The sequence below is a fragment of the Delphinapterus leucas genome, chromosome 6, assembly GCF_059928025.1.
Source record: "Delphinapterus leucas isolate spDelLeu-1000000601 "Yukka" chromosome 6, BTC_Dleu_Yukka2, whole genome shotgun sequence".
In the NCBI taxonomy this organism is placed as follows: Eukaryota; Metazoa; Chordata; class Mammalia; order Artiodactyla; family Monodontidae; genus Delphinapterus; species Delphinapterus leucas.
In genome coordinates this window covers 61,485,454-61,505,941 of record NC_143134.1, presented here as the reverse complement: position 1 = coordinate 61,505,941, position 20,488 = coordinate 61,485,454, and the positions used below count along the sequence as shown (strand labels likewise).

The window sequence follows — 20,488 nt, the reverse complement described above, 5'->3', positions numbered from 1 at the left end:
CAGCATAGTTCCGTATGGAGACCCTATTTCCCTAATCATGGAAAACTATGATCTCACCACTAAAAATAAACAGCTAAGAACCAAAGAGAATAATTGAAATGGAAAGTGTCCTGAACAAAAATCAAGCTTTATATGATCTCAGTTTAATCATCTACCCTGTCTTGTTCTTTTCCAGAATTACATATTTTCCAGTTTCATATTTTCTTCACCACTAATGTAGGTATATAGTTTCTTCCCTTCAAGGACATTAAGCAGTTTTTGAATTGTATAAATTTTCCTCTGAAAGCATTTTTTAAATATGACCTGTAGCTTTGTTTACTTGAATGCATGTGATGTGGATATCCAAGGATTTAAATCCTAAGGAATGCTATGAGAAAATAAATAAATATAAATGCTGTCCTTGAGAGGCCAGTGATTATCTGGTACTGGATTCATCCTTACACTATATTCTCCCTCAAGTACAGGGCACTTTATGTATTTGAAAGCCATAAAGTGAACTCGGGATGGAACAAAGTGATGGATTGTTTCTGGGGTATTTGTGGTTTTATGGCTTTGGGTTTATAAGCAAATTTTGTTTTATGAAAACAACATGAAAAGCCTGTCATTGTTTATGATATTAAAGTCTAATATAAAAAAATAATAATGTTTTCCAGCTTAATAAGCAGGCATTAAGCTTAGAAGCAGATCTAGTTCTACCAAACTCCCAGGATTCACTCCCAAAGTTGCTGTCATTCTCTACAAAAAGATCCAAAAAGTACTTGGAAACACAGAACAAAATATTTAAAGGTCCAGGCCAATATAATTGTTTCTAATGAATTTTTCTTTTACATTGGTTGTACATAATATTTGGTCATTGTGGTGAAATATGTGTTATTTCCTTTTGAATGGATCTCATTTCAACAAAATTGATTAAAATAACGACTTAGAACATTGATCCGGTAAATTTTTTAACACTCGTTCAGAAGATTCAATTACTGTAATCTTAAATTGGCTCTCATTGTTCAATAAACATTGACAAAATAATTAATTGAGAAGGTATGTACCCTACATTTTAAAGAACATGTTATTTTTTTCTAAAATCATTTAATGATGACAATTTGGCTTTGTAACAAAACTGAAAATATTAATTCATTGAGAGATGAATCATCTCTCATCCAGTAAGCCAATAAGCAATATTTAAAGAATATTTTTCATTAAAATCTATTCAGTAAAAGCACCCTCAAGAACAGCAATGAATATATAAGACTATGAGTCTAAAACAACAAAAAACAAAAAAAAATTTAACATGACCTTTATTAACTGAAGCATATATTTTTAAAAGTATTCCAGATAATTGCTAATCACATTTAAAAAATAAACATTAGATTAATACAGCCAAGGACACCTTAGAAATGAACAATTAGAGTTATTCAGATAATTCGGTCTTTGCTATGGACTAAAATTTTTAAATGACTTTTTTGTTTACATTTCAAATGGCTTTCTAACTTATAAACTCAAGGTGTGTTTGTGTCTGTGTGTGTGTGTAGAATCCTTCCTAAGGATGCCCCCAAAATACTACAATTTTAAAACCTTATTTTTCAGTTCAAAGCTTTCTGCCACTTACCACTGTCTAGTGTATTACCAGTTCCTTGGTAAAACTTTACTCTTAGACTGTGACATCCCTGTGGATGACTGTGGAAAGAGCCTTTGCTTTTTATTCCTAGAGGTTAATATAAGACATAAAATATTACTAGGTACTCAGAAACTGTTTATTGAATGAACAAAAAATTGATGAATTTTTTAAATCAATGAACATTGTTCTGAAATGTCCCTCTTTAAACTTGAAATGTATTATAACAGGTACTATAGAACAAAAGCAGAGCTGCTTTGGATTTTCATGAATTGGATATTTTCCCGAACCTAAGTAATAGGAATCCTGTCATGAAAACAGGAAGATAATAACAATACGTTGTGACTTACTTGTAATAATTTTTTTTAAATATCTATTTCCTCTACTGCTACATAATTGTTGATGAGGACAGTCACTGTGTGAGTGGTCATTGATAAATAGGCCTTTATAAGAAGCCTCACAAAAGTTGGCTTTCTCAATACAGACTGTCAAGGTGGATACTATTATTATCAGCCCTATCTTACAGGGTGAGGAACAAGAGAGGCCTCAAGAGATTAAGTAATTTGCTCGAGTTAATGCTGCTGGTGAGATGCAGAGAAGAGCCTCCCAGGTTTCCAGAGCCTGTGTTCCATCCCCTGAACTACCACGTCTCTTGGTACTTTGGAAGAATCTATATCTATGAATTTAATTTTACATAATTTCTCTTTCCAAGTGTACTTTAACATAATACCTTTTAAAGACAAAATTTCATTTTTAACTCATTTTGAATCACTCATTTACTCTTCCTTTAATCAGATTTCTCATCCAACTTTGCATTTCTATGTATCTTTTTAAAAATTGTTATAGGAACAGTAGAAATAACTGTAAAAATATACTGTGTTGAAGCTGACTTTAAAAGTTATTATATAGGAATAGAAAAATACACATCAAAGGCACTGGACTCGATATGAACCTTATTTTTCTTACTAGTGCTTCCCACATCTCAACCAAATAATCTTCTACTTGAGCCCATGTACTAAAGCCCACCTACTCCCACTACACACTCAAATTTAGTGGTCAAAATAGCAAACATGTCGCTCTTCACTTAATGTCTTCTTTTTTTCTCGAATTTTATTTGATTTATTTTTTTTGATACAGCAGGTTCTTATCAGTTATCTATTTTATACATACTAGTGTATATATGTCAATCCCAACATTTAATGTTTTTGAAATATGTCAATTACATATAAATTCAAACTGCTTGTAAATTGGTGTATGCAGTTTTGCAAATATTCCAGTGAAAAAGCTTCCTTTCTGGCCAGCCTTTACCATTACATAAGAAAGGACCTCATGGTTTGCCTCTCTCAGTCCATCTGGGGTCTCTCTCTGTGACTGTATTTTAATCTTATTAGAATTCATCACTAACGTGGTTTCTCTCTCACTTGAACCCAAATCAAAATCAGCTTAATGTCATGTTCCTGGTGACTCAGTATGAAACAGGGACATGTCAAAAGATCTTATATTTGGGGGATCTTAGAAATTCCTTTTTCCTTTGACTTCTTTTAAATTTTTTTAGATGATAACTTTTATTACTAACATTATTAGGTATACTACCTGCTTATAAAAAGGCTTTGGGGAGATTTATGAGAAAAAAAAAAAGAAAGAGAGAGAACCACTTAAACTCAATTAGAAGTATCCTAAGTATCACAGGAAAACAGAATACGTAAGATTTAATTTCATATCACCTCTGTATTCACATATGGGTAACCCCCAACTTACTAAGGAACAGAGCTCCAAAAGCTCATAGGCGAGTCAGTGGTCTGGACCTCACATTGAAATCTCCTATCAAAACAATATCATACAAGGTGAGTAGGTTTTCATACCAGCCCACAAAGCCCAACTCAACTCTGAATGCACTTCAGCTATGATACCAATAGTACCAACATGAAATCTGAGTCTAGGGAAGCTGGCTTGAAGACTCATGCCAAAGTGGAGAATAAGTCTTTATACAGTGAATTCATTCATTCAACAGACATTAATTGAGTACCCAGAGGCTACAGAGGGTCAGTTTTACATGTTCTAATTCTGGAATTAAAGAGACCTGATCTTTAAATATTAACTGGAGATAAAATAATGCCTTAAAAGAAATTTTAGAAAAACAAAAAAGAAATAAGATAGGTAAAGTCCTCGGCACGTAAAAGATTAACTAATTTTAGTTCCTTTCCTTCTTTCCCAAGGGACAAAAAAGAAAAGGGGGGCCGTAGCTTTCTCTATTTAAATTCCTAAAGAAAGCCCACCTTCACTTCCAAACCCTCTTCTCTCCCTGTGGGCACTCCCATCTCCCTGACACCCATCCTCCCAGGCACTGTGCCCCATGCCAGCTACCTTGGACTTCCCACTGTTCCAGGCACTAAAAGCATCACCTCTCGACCTAACCTTGTCCTCATTCCTGCAGCCACTAATGTCCACCAGGTGCTAAAAGAAAAGCAATGATATGAATTTAAAACAATTGCTTTTGGTAATTGACATTTATTTTTTAAGAAAAAGTCTGTCAATCCCAACGAATTTCTAATTAGTGTAATGTTTCAGACAGTGTAAGAGTGATGTAAAAGAATTCAGGAAGACTATAATTGGAAGATGTTTGGGGACAGGGAGACAGCCATTCCTTTATTCCTTCAGAGTGAAGAAAATGCAATGAAGACTCATAGAGTTTTATGGAAACACAACTTCAAGGGGGCCCACATGGATTGGAATGTCCAAGAAGACTTCTATGTTGAAGGCCTTTCCTAGGATATAAGCCCCATGAGAGCAGGGATGTCATCTGTTCAAAGCAACCCTGAATCTCAAGGACCTAGAATAACTTCTGGTACATCGTTGGCACTGAATTGAAAAAATGTGGAAAAAAGAAAGCACATTGGCTTAAATTTAGACCCTGACGAATGAGTAAAAATTAACTGGGACACATGGGATTAGTAGAAGTGAAGTCCCTTAGGTAGAAAAGAATAGGGCTCTTTGGCAAATTTAAAGAAGAAAAAGGAGACTGTCAAGATGATGAGTCAGAAGCGCTAGGGAGAAAAGCAAGAAACGAATTTGGAGAGGTGGGCAAATGCCAGATCTGGCTGGGCCTTTCAGGATGTATAAGAATTCAAGACATTTTTTCAGAGACTGCCTAACTCCCTCATCTTGAGGCCCCAACTTGGACTGAATGTTCCACAACCACAACAGGTCTGATGCAGTGGCAGGGAGATTCTGGTGTGGGAGGCATGGAGGAAGAGCAGAAGCAGCCTCTGTATGTTAGGAAGATGAGTAACTCGAGCTATGCCTTTAGAGCTACCATACCTGTACTAGAACACATTGCTAATGAATAAATAGACCATGGATATTTGAGTCCTTGGCCTAAGGCTCTTCCATGAAGAAAAATCATACTTTTGAGGCATTGTTTATACGTTCAGACTGCTTGCTAGCTAGCCAAGCATGCTGGGATAGTTCATTGAAAGAAAAACCTGAAAAATGAAAACATTGTACTCCTGAATCTCTCTGTGTCTGTGTGTGTGTGTGTGTGTGTGTGTGTGTGTGTGTGTGTCTGTGAGAGAGAGAGAGAGAGAGAGGGAGAGGGAGAAGGCGAGAGGGAGAGGGCAAGAGAGAGAGGGAGGGGGGAGAGAGAGAGAAGGGCAGAGAAAGAGAGACAGAGAGAGGGAGAGAGAGGAAATTCTGTCAGGGGGCTGACTTTAAAAGAATGGAGGATTACACACTTCACTGTTCAAGGGTGACAGAGAGAAAACGAAGCTGGCACCAAGCAGGAAGCCCAATCCTGTCTGAATAAAACACTGCACATTTATGCAACCCCTGGTACCCGATCTTTTATCACAAACTATTTTGATTGCAAAGAGAGAAAAGCGCTAAGTAAAAATTATTTACTCTGGGTCTATTATGAAAAGAACAGATTAGCTCCCTAACACTTCGTTCTTTTTGAAGGTGTATTTTCTACCTTCCCGGTATGATTTATATTAATGAGAGGTTTAAAACAGGTTTTAACTTAAGAATGATTGCTGATGGTGAAGTGAGTAATTATACACCTTCTGACAGGACACGTGAATGGCTCATACAAGGGAACTGCATAACATGCCAAGCTAATCCTCCCTGCATAAAAAGGGAGAATACTTTGCAAGCTGGCCGATTTTAAGCTCCAGTTAACAAAAACCCTTTTTGTTGGAGCCTAAAACAAGAATGGGTTAACAAAAGCAAGGAGAAAAAAATCTCATTTTTTTCCCTTCTTCACAAAATATAGTATTACAGGACTTAAAACTTTTGAAAGGCCACGATGCGGCTGAAAGACCTGAGAAAGGGGCAAGGTCTGGGCCAACAACGACAAACCGAAAAGAACACAAGGAAAACCGGAACCTCTTATCAGTAGGGAACATTATGATGTGATTCTAGTTTATTGTTGTTGTTGTTTAATTTTTTATTTTTAACGAGTTAAAGGTGTAGCGATAGGGAAGGCGCCAACACTCTCTCTGGCTAGGTAGAGATGAAACGGGTTCATGGATGTTATAAAGGAAAAACCTTAAGCCATGGTGGGCGAGTCAACAGTGTGTGTGCCATTTCTGCATGGCTGCATTTTTCTCATACAAGAGGCACTTCTGGACAATAACAAGACCCCTAAAGCATCTGCTTAGGGATTATGACCTGGCTACACTGAGAAATGCTCAGTTAACACAGGGCGGCCGTGGGCTTAACTCTGTGCGTGCCTGGCCTGCCCACCACCAAACACACAAAATGCACAGTGGTCCTAGATGCTCTCTGAAGAAGACACTCAGCTGTTGGCACCACTTACCCGCTCAGGGAAAGGCAAGGAAGAAATAAAAGCCACCACATTTACTCCATATAATGGGAATTGAGAAAAGGAAGACTGGAAGGCAAAGGTTAGCAGGTGAAAGGAAGGAAGCCCAGAGGTCCATTGAACGTCTTAGAGGGCTAGGGATCAAGTCTTAGTATTATATTCTTTTCTAAGATGGACATCACCTTAGAAATTTTCAAATTAGAAATTTAACAGACTCCTTATACTCCTATGTCTCGTAAATGATTCATAGAATCCTAAATTTTGACAAGTTCCTAAGATGAGTTGAACTATTCGTCCTACTTTACTTAAATATTTAGATGGATTCATTGGCCGCTGTGGCGTCTTCTGCACCTACAGGGAGCTATTATCACAGAAGTCAGGAATGCCCCCACCTACTTGCGGGGTCCCCGGACACAGAGCCCAGGGCTGCCAGGTCTCATCTAGCAAACCGACACGCCCAGGAGGACAGGTCAAGGGGGCAGGCCTGCCTCTGGTTCCTTCCTTCTGCATTTGCTCTTGACAGGACAGAGCAGAAAGTCTTCACTTTTTAAGAAAGCCAAGGCAAAGAACAGGAAGCTGAAGTTGTGGCATTTCCTAAACTAACTGTGTTACTACTGCTCTTCAAAAGATCCTTTATACACATGTGGTTTAACCCTAAAGATAGTAAACCATGTTGAAATTGTGATATCCACTCAAATATAGCTTTAAAATACTCTTTCCAAATGCAAATAATAAGTAAATCATTTCCATTCCTCCATGGGTAACTGGAAACTGAAATTTCTAGATGTGGAGGGATTTCTCAGAAAGTGATCCCCAAAATTTTCATGAAAAACATTTAACAATTTACCATAAAGAGGTTAAAGGTTCAGCATTCAGCTCTTTTGCTGTTATTCTTTAATATCTGTTTGCAAACTGCATATATTGCAAAGTGAGCCTATATACAAGGCAGAATTAACTAGTACTGTGAGCTAAAATATTTCAGTTTAATTAGAGTCCATCAATTTTGATCCGAAATAATGAGCACAGGACACTCTCGTCATTAGCACTCATTCCAATACTCAAAAGGAAAATTGTTCTGAAATGTATACATCTTCTTACATATCTAAAGCATCTATTGATTATAATTACCAAAACAAAAGTCAAGGGCAATGCTTTTTTATTATGTTATACGTCAAGGAAAGATGCTTAGAGAACTTCCGTAACCCTTGGAAACACAGCACTGGAGCCTGGAGTCTTTTGACTCACTGACTCACTGTCAAACCTAGGAGAAATCATCCTGCAGTAAAATGTCAGAGGATTACTCTCTAGATTGGATGGCAGAGAGATTAGAGTTCTCAGCATCAGAAACATTACAAAATGCACGTGCCAGAAAAGTACATGCAATAAAAGTACTGGGAACAAGAACCCATTAACTGCAACATGTAAGAGAGAAGCTACCGCTTGATGTAGCAGGATAAGAAGGAATGAGACTGGGGAGAAGAGGCATGCAGGGATATTATTAATCTATTTTTAAATTTTTGTTTCTTTACTCATACATTCATTTAAATTTTTTATTTAATTATTTTAAATCTTATTCAAATAAATTTAAACAAAATGTTATTTCTTAAACTGGGTGATGCATGCAAGAGTTTGTTGAAACATTTCTATTTTTGTATGTCTTAAATATTCCAAAATACATTTTTAAGAAACTGAACCAAGGGAATTAGAATAGGAATAATGAGGTGAAATCACCGAAACAAAGAATTGTAGGGAAAAAAGTAGCTTCAAGGATGTACACTTGGTCTCTCTGAACAGACCAAGAACAATCTAATATTTTCAACTTTAAATCCTTTACTATAATCGGGGTTCAGATGCGGCAGTCTTAGTATGCAGGCCTTCACAACTGGTAGGAGCTTAAGAAATATATGTCTATAGATGATAATGATAATTTTACTCAAATAGGACATTACGGAGAATGTTAGATGCTTGAAAATCAATATAAAGAACAAATACTATGTCAGAAAAAACAACTTCACGTATAGTGTAAGAGCCTCCAATGAAAGCTTATAAGGAAGACTGGCAGACTGATTCTTTTGAGGAATTCCTAAAACAATGTTTTTGCAGATTTGCCTATTGAAGCTTTACCTTTACTGACCTTCTTTCCAATCCTGAGCTCTCTCTGAGTCTTCATACATGCTGTTTCCTCTTCCTGGAATACCACTGCCCTTCCCCTGGTTAACTTTTGTTTTTTTTCTTTTTTTAACATCTTTATTGGAGTATAATTCCTTTACAATGGTGTGTTAGTTTCTGCTTTATAACAGAATGAATGAGCTATACATATACATATATCCCCACATCCCTTCCCTCTCGCATCTCCCTCCCGCCCTCCCTATCCCACCCCTCTAGGTGGTCACAAAGCACCGAGCTGATCTCCCTGTGCTATGCAGCTGCTTCCCACTAGCTATCTATTTAACGTTTGGTAGTGTATGTATGTCCATGCCACTCTCTCACTTCATCCCAGCTTACCCTTCCCCCTCCCCGTGTCCTCAAGTCCATTGTCTACGTCTGTGTCTTTATTCCTGTCCTGCCCCTAGGTTCTTCAGAACCATTTTTTTTAATTCCATATATATGTGTTAGCATACAGTATTTGATTTTCTCTTTCTGACTTACTTCACTCTGTACGACAGTCTCTAGGTCCATCCACCTCACTACAAATAACTCAATTTCGTCTCTTTTTATGGCTGAGTAATATTCCATTGTCTATATGTGTCACATATTCTTTATCCATTCACCTGTCGATGGACACTTAGGTTGCTTCCATGTCCTGGCTATTGTAAACAGTGCTGCAATGAACACTGTGGTACATGACTCTTTTTGAATTATGGTTTTCTCAGGGTATACGCGCAGTAGTGGGATTGCTGGGTCATATAAAAATGTGGAATGCTTTACGAATTTGCATGCCATCCTTGCGCAGGGGCAATGCTAATCCTCTCTGTATCGTTCCTATTTTTTTAGTATATGTGCTGCCGAAGCAAGCACCCCTGGTTAACTTTTATTCTGGCCACCTTTACTGATCTGGTGTATGCGTCTGTCTCTTTTTTGTCCCCGTAAGATTCTATATTTCAACACCATAACTTTCCCCATACTTTCATCAAACTTGATTGACTGTCTTCCTATATCCATACCCTACAGTTACTTGAGGTACTAATTTCCATAAAGCCAAGAACTGTGTCAGTCTTCTTCATCTTTGCATTTCCACTATCCATACTACTACTGAGTGGCTGGCTGAATGAACTCTATGACTATTCTAAAATCTTTCCACTTTCTTCTTCAATTTAAAGGATACACAGAATGCTCCCATGTACAATATATTCATTCTCTAACACCAGGAAGTATATAGGTATGTAAATCTATGTGCATATCAATATATATGATTGTCAGATGAAAAGTGACGCAGAACAAATAAGTTTCCTATACAGCTTGACTGATATATACTAAGGTATGTGTTGAACGTTGAAAACGGCTGTTGACACTAGTTCTTTAGGAAATAATCACTAAGTCTCTACATTTTATTTCTTTACATTCAAGCTTGGAAAAGTTAAAAAAAAAAAAAGATCTGGTGTTCACGGGATACCATTTAAACCTTGGGAGGCAGCCTGATGGAGTAGAATGCGTTCTGTATTTAGGAACTCAGTTCTTCTGGACTGCTCCTTACCTAGCCTAGGTGATTCTTTTAGTGCCAAAGGCCTCAGGTTCCTTATCTGTAAATGATTAGATTAGATAACAAGGGCAACAACCAATATTTATACAGCTGTTAGTTGATGACTTTGACATATGCTATCTCATCCTAAAAGACCCCTCTGGGTTTTCATGTGCTGTGATGTCAGTTTTATTCAAAACTATTATTTGGTTACATGCCACTTACCAAACTAAATCCAAGAAGTAAATTTGTTCAGATAATTAATTTCTTATGAAAAAAAAAAGCACTGTTGTGCTGCAATAGCTAGAATGACTTAAAATATAATGTTGAATAACAATTAGGTGCTAAATCACCTTCAAAGAACCGACTACCTTTTGTTTTGCGGCTCACCGGAAGCATCACTGGGACCTGCCTGATAGTAAAGATCAAGGGGCTGGCTTTATTTGCCCAAGGAGAAAGAATCAGTCACCTCTGCAGGAAGAATGCCTGTCCCTACTAGACTGCACCACTTCTCCCCAAGGCTTGAACTTGAACTACTTAACTCTACAATACTCATAGAGTTTTCAATGTAATTACTACTGAAAGCTCAATGCATTTATTTAAACTCAAATTAAAGAGTAAATGACTAATTTCCCCAAAGCAGGTTTTGATAGAAGACAGGAGTCAGCTCCGTGGGTGTCTGGCCTCTAGTATGAAGACTACACTGGGTATTTTTTAAACGCAAATTTAAACCATAAAAGTAATACCGTAGTAATCACTCTACCTCCATCTTGCATCCCTATAACAAAGCTTCTTCACAAAGATATACATATACATTATAGGTAACAATTCTACATGGAACTGCTCACTAACAGCTAAAGTAAAGTGGTATCCTTATGAATGTAAGGTTCTCTGTACTGTTGATTGTAGCCACTGCTTTTGAATTTATTTTCCAAAACTGACTGACCACAAAATAAAACCATCTCTTTACAACTTCTCTTTTTCCTTATGTTTGCAGTCTCCAGAGGAAGACTCCATAATTTCATCTTGAGAACTTCCTTGTCAGCAATCGTTAGTGTTGGAGACAGAAATTAAAATTGATTATTTGAATTCTACAAGCTGCTTATGCTCGTAATTATCATAAAACTATGTTATACCCAAAATGCCCTCATCCTCTGGGAATGTGGGTGAGGGGTTTACATGAAATAGTCCATTTATGTTTCTCCAGGTTTAGGCCAATGTATGTAGAGTTGTATGGAAACTTAAAAACGCATTCTTCTCGGCTGGATTAACCGAGGCAGGAAGTCACTATCCTCTCTTAGTAGACCAAACAATTCTCACTTCATCGCTAGAATTAAATTCCAGAGAATTTTTTGGATTCTATTTAATGAATGAGGATATATTTTTCATGTGGTGTCATTGTTTTACTACTTCCCATGTTTATTTGGACAGATTCAAGCACTGGGTAGGAAATGTATTGGTTGGCAACTTCAGTTTTGGAAGAGAAAGTAAACACATGCTGATTAGCAAACAGTAAACTCTACTGTGTTTAATTTTGGCTTCTCTTAAAAAAAAAAAAAACAACACAAAAAAACCACTATTTGGTGTTGTGTTCCAAGTAGGAGCATTTGTCCCTAAGTTCTTTCCTAACCCCTTACTGGAGGGCTTCCAGAATTACTCTCATTTTTTTCCCTTCTTCCCCTAACACCAGTGGCAAACGCCAACATTATTTAAGAAAATACTTGTACATATGGTATCCTCCTAGCACAGATTTGCCATCCAGTTGAACAGTAGGGCCACTAACCCACACAAACTAAACTGCAAAATTATGAACTGCATAAACATAAACAATTATTTCCAGCTCTGATACATTCAAGGTAAAATCACACTTCAGAAAATCCCAGAAAGGCTACTGACTGAAAACTATCAGGTCTGAGAACTGAAGGTGGTAAATATGACAATAAGCTAGAATTTCAAATGCTCTCTTTAGAGCCAACTTCTTTCATTTATCTCATTCGCTTGCTTTACTACAGCCGCCAAATTATCCTTCAAATTTAAGTTTATCCTTAAGCTTATCCTTAGCTCTCTCCTCGTCTATCCTCAGAGGCTCATTACAAGCAATATCACCGAAAAAGTGTCCAGGAACAGCACATACACGGAAAATCCTGAGTATCTAAGATATATCCCTGCCCATCGGGCACAGACCCTTTTCATTATTTCAGAGCTCCGTTTCATAAAAGAAAATTCATGTTTGATCTTTTATTCCTCATGATTAAAGCTCACTTACCATTCTTCAACTTCCCATGATGCCTCTGAGGTATGCAAAATGTTGTCGCCACTCATCCAATGGGAAAGCCAAGGCACCCAGAAGCTATATAACTTGTCAAACGGCCCAGTAGAAGAGGTAAGCGCCATCTCTATCAGGTCTACGTTGTTTATTCAACAGGCATTATTGTGAACCTGCCAGGTTCTGCATTGTGCTAGGTACTATACCTATGTTCTATTATGTTCTAGGCCCAGGCAAAAGAGTGCTAAATGATCGAAGTTCCAACCCACATGAGGCTAACAGCTGGTGGGGGTGAGAAGCAGTAAACCAGGAAACAGGTGAATATAAAATATGCCAGGGAGCTATAGGGTGAACAGTCAAGCAGAGTAAGGGAAAAGAGGCTCGGAGGAGGGAGCAATGGATGGAGTGGTGGGAGAAGGCCTCTCTGAGCATACCTCTGAATGAGGTGAGGGGACAAGCCCTGCAATGATCTGGGGAGAAAGGCTTACCCAGCAGCAAGAACAGGGAGAGCAAAGTGCTGGAGGAGTGGCGAGAAGGCCAGCGCTGCGGATGCTAAGAGAGCAGGGGGAGTGTGACCTGGGCAGGAGAGGGAGGCAGGGGCCAGGGCTTACAGCCCCAGGAAGTCACCATGAGATGGGGAGACTGCAAACAAGTGAGACTAAGCTAGAAAGAAAGAACCAGGGTGATGAGTTTGATACATAAACTCGTAATTAAAATGCACTGCGTGAAAAGGAGGGGGATGCTTCTCTCTGCCATCAGGTGGAGACTATATAAGCACAAACACACAGAATGGCCCCGGTCTGAATTTTTTACATGCTAGGAAACATTTTCACGCTGGCTGATCCCATCAAATACAAAGAAGTGGCTCAACAGCATCCAGTACCTAAGAGAGACCCAAAGCATTTCCTTCTGTAAAGCTCTGCAGCTGAGGGCTTACATCCGCCTGGTCCAAATCAGTTCATTTCCAAACAAAGGTAGGAAATGGCTGCATCCTAGGATTTCATTGTGGGCTCATGAGTCAGTGCTTTGGAACTTGGTGTCTTTGGGAGTGAGTGTCTATTCTTCACGTCTCTTGCCACAGGGGGAAAAAGGTACAGATAAACAGTAACACAACTTCACCCTACTGAGATACGAATCTGTGGGCTTTTCCACCCCTTCTCAAAAATAAATGAATGAATGACCGAAATTCAGGTCCTTCTTGTTTTTTTCTTTCTCTCTCTCTTTTGTTTCCTAATTCCCAGCTCTCCCATGTGTTTCCTAAACAACATAAAGTCAACTGATGGTGAAAGTACACCACATGGTAATTATTTAAAGGCTGTTATGTTAGACCATGAAGTTTAAAAGAAATTTGTATTCTATAAAAGTGGCCAATAATGTATCCCGTGACATAGGGATCTAAGAAATGAAAATTAAGAAATCTGTTGTAAAGAACAAAATGATTCCCCATGATTTAACCCAAAAGATTTGTGGTATTTTACTTTCAAAATGTTAGAACAGTAATTTAACTTTGAAAACTATTTTTTATAGAACAGTCGCAAAGAAAACAATATATAAATTGTAAGTGTAAAGTAAGCAAAGGAGAAAACAGTGTGTGTGTGTGTGTGTGTGTGTGTGTGTATTTTAGGAATATTATTCTAAATAAAAAAAGCTTCAGAGGTATACTTAACCTACAGGCTATTTTCTTCAGGAAAAGGTATATTATAGTAACACCTGGATTGACACAGCACTCCCATTTCTGATGAAAGTTATAGAAGGAACTATGTACTGTATCTGATCTAATATTAGAAGTCACTTATGATCTATGATGGAAAAGGGAAAGAAAATAAGATGAGGAAGCAAGGTTTAAATGAGAATGAGAAAGGGGCCCCTGGTCTAACATAAATATATTATAAGCATATCAATCCACAGATCAGCCAAATTAATTTATAACAATATCCTTGTGATCAATGTGACGTAACCACAAGAAACTTACATGATTATACCGAGAAAGTTCAGAAACAGGATATTTCCATCTAAGCAAAGTAAAAATTATTTTCATAACATTGGAGAAATCTGGTGTTTTCTACTCAGGCAGAATGGATTATGAAAACAATAAAAAGAGTCTCCAGAGAGACAGAGTGAAAGGGTTTCTGTGTTAAGGAGAATATTACACTTCACTTTTCCAATGTGGAAATAAACTGAGAAAAATTGAGGGGCAAAGGTGAGAATGGAGAAAAATAAAATCCCCCCAAAAAAAGAAAAAAAGGAAAAATGTAATCATGAAACAGGACTATAGTTTTAGCTTATATTAGTTTTTGTCCTTCCATTAAAAATTATACCTTAAAGTTCATTCCTCTTGACTATATTGCCAATTTCTCAAATAATACACCGGTAAAGTTCCAAAATCTCATTAGACATATAAATTACATGGATAAAGGTTCTTGTATAGCCTGTGGAAACATTTTAAACTTCTTGTGTAATATTATTTGCTTCAGCAAAATTGGGCCTAAAGTTTGGAAAAATTCCTAGAGAGTGAAACATGCCCCCCCTCCCTTCTCTCTCTCTCTCTCTCTCTCTGGATAGTATTACCCTACTACATACCCAGCCATATATCTTTACACTCCAATTTCCTACCTACTCCCCTATCCATACATGTATAATGCTTCCATTTTGAAGCATATGGCTGGGGAGCCAAAAGAATTTAAATTGCCTTCAAAATGTGCATCGCATTATAAATGGTGTGAAAAAAGATCTCACTATTCAGCTCTCAACTTGGAGCATAAAGCAAAGAGGAAGCAACACAAGACTGCTTCAAACTTTATCCAAAAACTCAACAGCTTCACTTGTTTATAGAGGTACAAAAAGTATGCGACACAGTTTATAAAACAAGAATGGCGTACTGTATGCAAAAGTAAAGTTAAAAGCAAAGTATAGTAACAGCCCTATCTCGTTACAAACACTTGGCAGAGTGTCTAAAGTACCATGGTCAAAAACACGATACTGTCTGAGCTGAACTTCTGCCAGAAAGCACTCCCTAAGTCCAAGTCTCTTTAGCCATCATCACTACCTCATTTGGCAATCTCTCCCACGCCTCAGTTCATCTACTCAAAATTACTCCACAGAAACACAGAAAGCAGACAACCTCTCTAGCTATACAGGCTCTAAGTATCACAATGTGGTAGCACTGGCAAGTGACTGTGTAAGATGCAGTTCTAAGGTTAGGAAGCCAGAAACAACTACACTGCATCCTCAAAGCTAATTTGCATATCAAGTTGAGCTGGGCTGTCTTAATTTTTGGTAATCCAGGGTTTCTTCCCTACTCTCACAGTAATTCCAAAGGGTCTTTCTGAATCACAGCAGCTGAGAAAGAAGGCATATGGTAAGAATACACTCAGGCACCAAATATATTTTAGGCAAGTGAGGAGCAAATGTATTCAGAAGTAACCTTCCATTTAACCATTCCAGGCAGAGCTTTTGAATAATTCCAGATCATCAAAGACTGCAACCCTAGCTATATATGCATGGCATACCAGGCAATACCAAGGCTAGGGAAATGTCAAGACTTAGGTAGTAAGTAGATAAACAGAATATGTCAATATGGGCATCTACATCTACACTTGGCATTTATAACGAAAAACATGGCAATGTATAAGACAAAAGTACAAATGTGGCAATGAAAAGATAAGTGATGGGAGAGGAAGAGCTGCATGAATTATTAATATTCTTTGGGCATGGTAGGACTGGCTTCCAAATTTTTCTTTAATTCACTGTTCTCCTAGCATATTAAATAATTCAAAAACACAGATATTCTGATCTTAAGTTTACAGCTTGCCCTATTTCCTAGAAAATAAACAATAATTAACAAATTTCATGGTTGTCCACCCCTACCCCCTTCTCTTCAAGAAACTTTATACTTTGAAATGTAGATACATAAACTACTTTTGGATCAGGGCTCACAAATATGTTTCCAAAGGAATAATATGTACAGGTTAGTCTGGTATATACCAGATGTAAGAAAAAGCAAATTCACAACCAGAAATATCAGTATTTAACAGAAAACTATATTTTTAATTAAATCTCATTCTTCCTCTCCTTACAGATACAGAATCTAAGAAAACCAATCACAGGTATAATTTTTTTGACTTTCACCTGAAAAAGAAAAATTCAATTTGACTCATGAATCTAGGTTTCCTATATACATAAGGTTACAGAGATAATAAGATGGTCATTTATAAACTGGCTTCTCTGAGTGGGCCTCCTACCATATGCTGATATTCAACAAAAAGCATCTGTATGAAAAGACCAGAAAATTGCAAATGTAGAACTTACAAGGTAAACTAGGCCAAAAAAGGCTGCAAAGCCCAGGTCCCCATCAGATGCTTAACATGTTAAGCCTCGATTACCAAAAACTTTAAGAATTCCCAGTAAGCATAACTAGTGAGTCTCCACTTATCAAACCATTCTAAATGCAAAGTAAGCACATTACCTGCACATTGAAATAATTTATGTGATCTTTTCTCAGATATTAGAACATGCATGAGAGTATTAAAAACAAACTCCAAATCCCCCCTCTCTCTAGAAGTCTTAAGAGTCTAAAGTTTGTGTTGTATTTATCTTTTCCTACTCAAGCCTACAAGGATTTGGTCAGACTTAGAAAAGTTATTAAGAAAAGTCCTGCAGGAAGAAATAGATCGAGGATTCAGATCACCCATGCCTAACCTTTTCAGGGCACCATGATCTCTCCCCTTGTGCTATACGTCAGAGATGTAGTGAAAGCCAAGTTTTAATTTAGAATTTAATAAAAATTGATTAAGCATCATGGAGCACAAACAAAGCTGCTCCATAAATCTTTCAGCCCTTTTTGTGCTAGGAAGAAAGCAAGTACTGTCTGCTGAAGTAGATGACAGATGCTGGCTTAAAGATAAGTATTATTTATACTTCTGTACCAGATTTCTTCTTATGCATATCTTATCATGCATGGGTATATGATCAACAAAGCAATTTTGTATCAGTCCGAGACGTTCGAATGTACCCTGGCTCCATGGGAATGCGTTCACGAGTTCAGGCCTAGGGTTCAATTAAACCAAGGTGGAGAGGGAAGAAAGTTTTGAAAGAAAACCAAATATCAAGATGGTTGTTATTTGAAATGTTCTCTCACACACAGGCTAATGAATATATATGCACTGAAAATAACTTTGCTCTGAACATATGCCTATGCATTTTAAATAAACGATGCATGTTGGAAAGATAAGAGGGTTTACCAAATCTAACCACATCAAGTTATCTCTATATTAAACTGCAGTTATTTGCACAGTATGTTGGTAAGAAGACAGCACCTTGAAAGAAATCCAGTACTTACATAAAGAGATCACGGATTTAACCAAGTTTGCGAATATTTTAGTCATCAAGTCTACAGTTTAAAAACTTAAATCTCATTCTTTCTCTCTCTATAGACACAGAAACTATGAAAACCAATCACGTGATGAAAATTCCAAGAGGTTTTCTGACTTCTAACAGAGTGAGGATAGCCAACGATTGGAAAGAGCAGTAGAAACGATTTACCTTACCTTTTTAAAAAAGATCATATTCTGCATTATAAGGTGCTTGAACGTGCAGAATCTGCCATGTGACTCCAAAACAAATGTAACTCAGAAAGAGAAGCCACCAGGTGGATAAAAAACAGCAATCACAGCTGTCTTGACCTTCCTTCTCTACCCCAATTCCTGACCCCTTCCAGGATCTAGATTAAGGGTAGGCTTTCCTTTTGTTGCTTTTTTTTTTTTTTGAGGGAAGATAAACTGGACATAAATGAGTCTTCAAGTGCAGCCAGAAAATCAATCTATGGTTAGATTCACCTAATTAAGGTTCAAAAGTCAAACAAATGAACAAACTTGTATTCATCCATTTCTTTATATGGTATCGTATTGTCCTTCATTTCCCTTACCATACTCCTTCTAACAGTTCTTTCTGAGAAATCTCAACCTCACCTCAGATGGCCTGAAAGCTGGATACTCACCCACTCAAAGGCCAGGAAACCACAAGTGCTAAGGCTCGGGTGAGAGTAATTGTCTGGGTGAGCCCAGAACAGAATCCTTGCTGCTCAAAGGTGTCCTGCACAAGGACCAGATGAAGCCACAGCTACAGCTGCAAACATACACCAATGCTTTAACCTGACACCAATAGCAAAATTAAACTGTCTGGTTTCTTAGAAATTACTGTATAGATATCTCTTGAGAACCAGCAATGCACTAAATCAGTACTTTTATGTGGTAATACTAATCTATCACATGCAATAATTTTTCTTTCCTGAATTATATATGAAAATACATCAATAAGAGTGCAGCAATTATGAGCCAATATTTTCAGGAATTACTATTGTGTACGTGCCTTAAGCATACAATGCTACATGAAATCACTAAACCACATAACTGCTAAAAATATCCAGGTTTCTCTTTCCAATTAAGCAATGCCCTTTACTATATAAAAAGTCAGGTTGTACGGGAAATGGTAGAAAAGGGTTATTTTTAAATGACCTTACAACAGAAAACAAAGTTAAAATATATACCACATATGTATAACTGCATCACTTCATTGTACACCTGAAAGTAACACAACATTGTAAATCAACTATACTTCAAAATATGTACGTGTGTGTGGACATATATGTGTATGTGTGTGTGTATACATATATATATATGTATATATATATACCATATACTAGTGCATTTGGATGGATATATTTTCAATCAGCTGATTTAAATGATAGAAGTTCAAAAAAATGTAAATCATCCACTTATCCTCTCACCCAAGTAAGAGAGAAAGAATTACATGTCTTTTGAGTTAACGGGGATGACTACAGTTAAGTTTGTTTCTTTGTTTGTTTTTGTTTTTTTTTAACATCTTTATTGGAGTATAATTCCTTTACAATGGTGTGTTAGTTTCTGCTTTATAACAAAGTGAATCAGTTATACATATACATATGTTCCCATATCTCTTCCCTCTTGCGTCTCCCTCCCTCCCACCCTCCCTAGGTGGTCACAAAGCACCCAGCTGATCTCCCTGTGCCATGCGGCTGCTTCCCACTAGCTATCTATTTTACGTTTGGTAGTGTATATATGTCCATACCACTCTCACACTTTGTCACAGCTTCCCCTTCCCCCTCCCCATATCCTCAGGTCCATTCTCTAGTAAGTTGTGTCTTTATTCCCGTCTTGCCCCTAGGTTCTTCATGACCTTTTTTTTCTTAGATTCCATATACAGTTAAGTTTTGCAAAAACCTTAATCTCTATACTATCCCGCAGAATTCCTCTCTCCAAAAAGTAAAATCAAATAACTGCTTAGTATGCTCTGCAGTATTTGTAAGTTCGCAAAGCATGCCCAGGTCCAATGCTCAGCTGTTCGGCCTTGGATAAATTATCCAACCTCTCAGTTTGAATTTGCAAGTCTGCTTAAGGATAACAGGCTTAAGGTCTGAATTAAATGAGATGCAGGAAAAGCATTTAGCAAAATACCTGGAACATAGCAAGCACTGAGAAAACAGTAAGTACTGTTATTATTATTCTTGCTACTATTGTTCTTCTTACTATTAAAGAATTCATGATAAAACTCACTGGCGAGACAGGTCTAACATGTGCCCCTTCTCTCATCTCTTTGATTCTATGACATTGAGCTGTCCTGATTCTCCTCCTACTTCTGGGACTTCTACTTCCATTCTCCTTTGTTAATCCCAGTGCTTCTACCATTTCCTTAAAAGTCAGCATTCCCCAAAGCTACATCCTTGGCCCACTTTCTCACCCTCTGCAGTGGCAATCAAACCCTTGGCTTCAAAGGTCTGAGATAACAACAAAGCTGTATTTTCATTTGTCTACCAGACATCACCACTTGGAATGTTCCTAAGTAACCAAAAAACCAAACTCATTCTCTCATCTCCAAATTTTGCATCTTTCATGCTCCTTGTCTCTGTTGAGGGAACTGACATTTACCAAGATGACCAAGTTAGAAACCTCAGAGTCATCCCCAATTCCTCTTCCTATACCCATAGCGTGTCCCCCCTTTCTAGTCCTACCAATGCAGCCCTTTCCATGTCCTTGCTTCTCTCCTGATTTTCACAGTAGCCCTAGTGCAGCTTGGTTGTTG

The 20,488-nt window shown here is 37.6% G+C and overlaps 1 protein-coding gene and 1 non-coding gene across 7 annotated transcripts in view; both read right to left on the bottom strand.

Moving 5' to 3' along the window:
* Window positions 1–20,488, bottom strand: part of NFIB (nuclear factor I B) — a 229,066-nt gene that overhangs the window by 143,005 nt on the left and 65,573 nt on the right. The window lies entirely within an intron of this gene.
* Window positions 9,337–9,446, bottom strand: LOC115803851 (U6 spliceosomal RNA). The gene has a single exon (XR_004024646.1). It is a non-coding gene; the product is annotated as a U6 spliceosomal RNA (small nuclear RNA).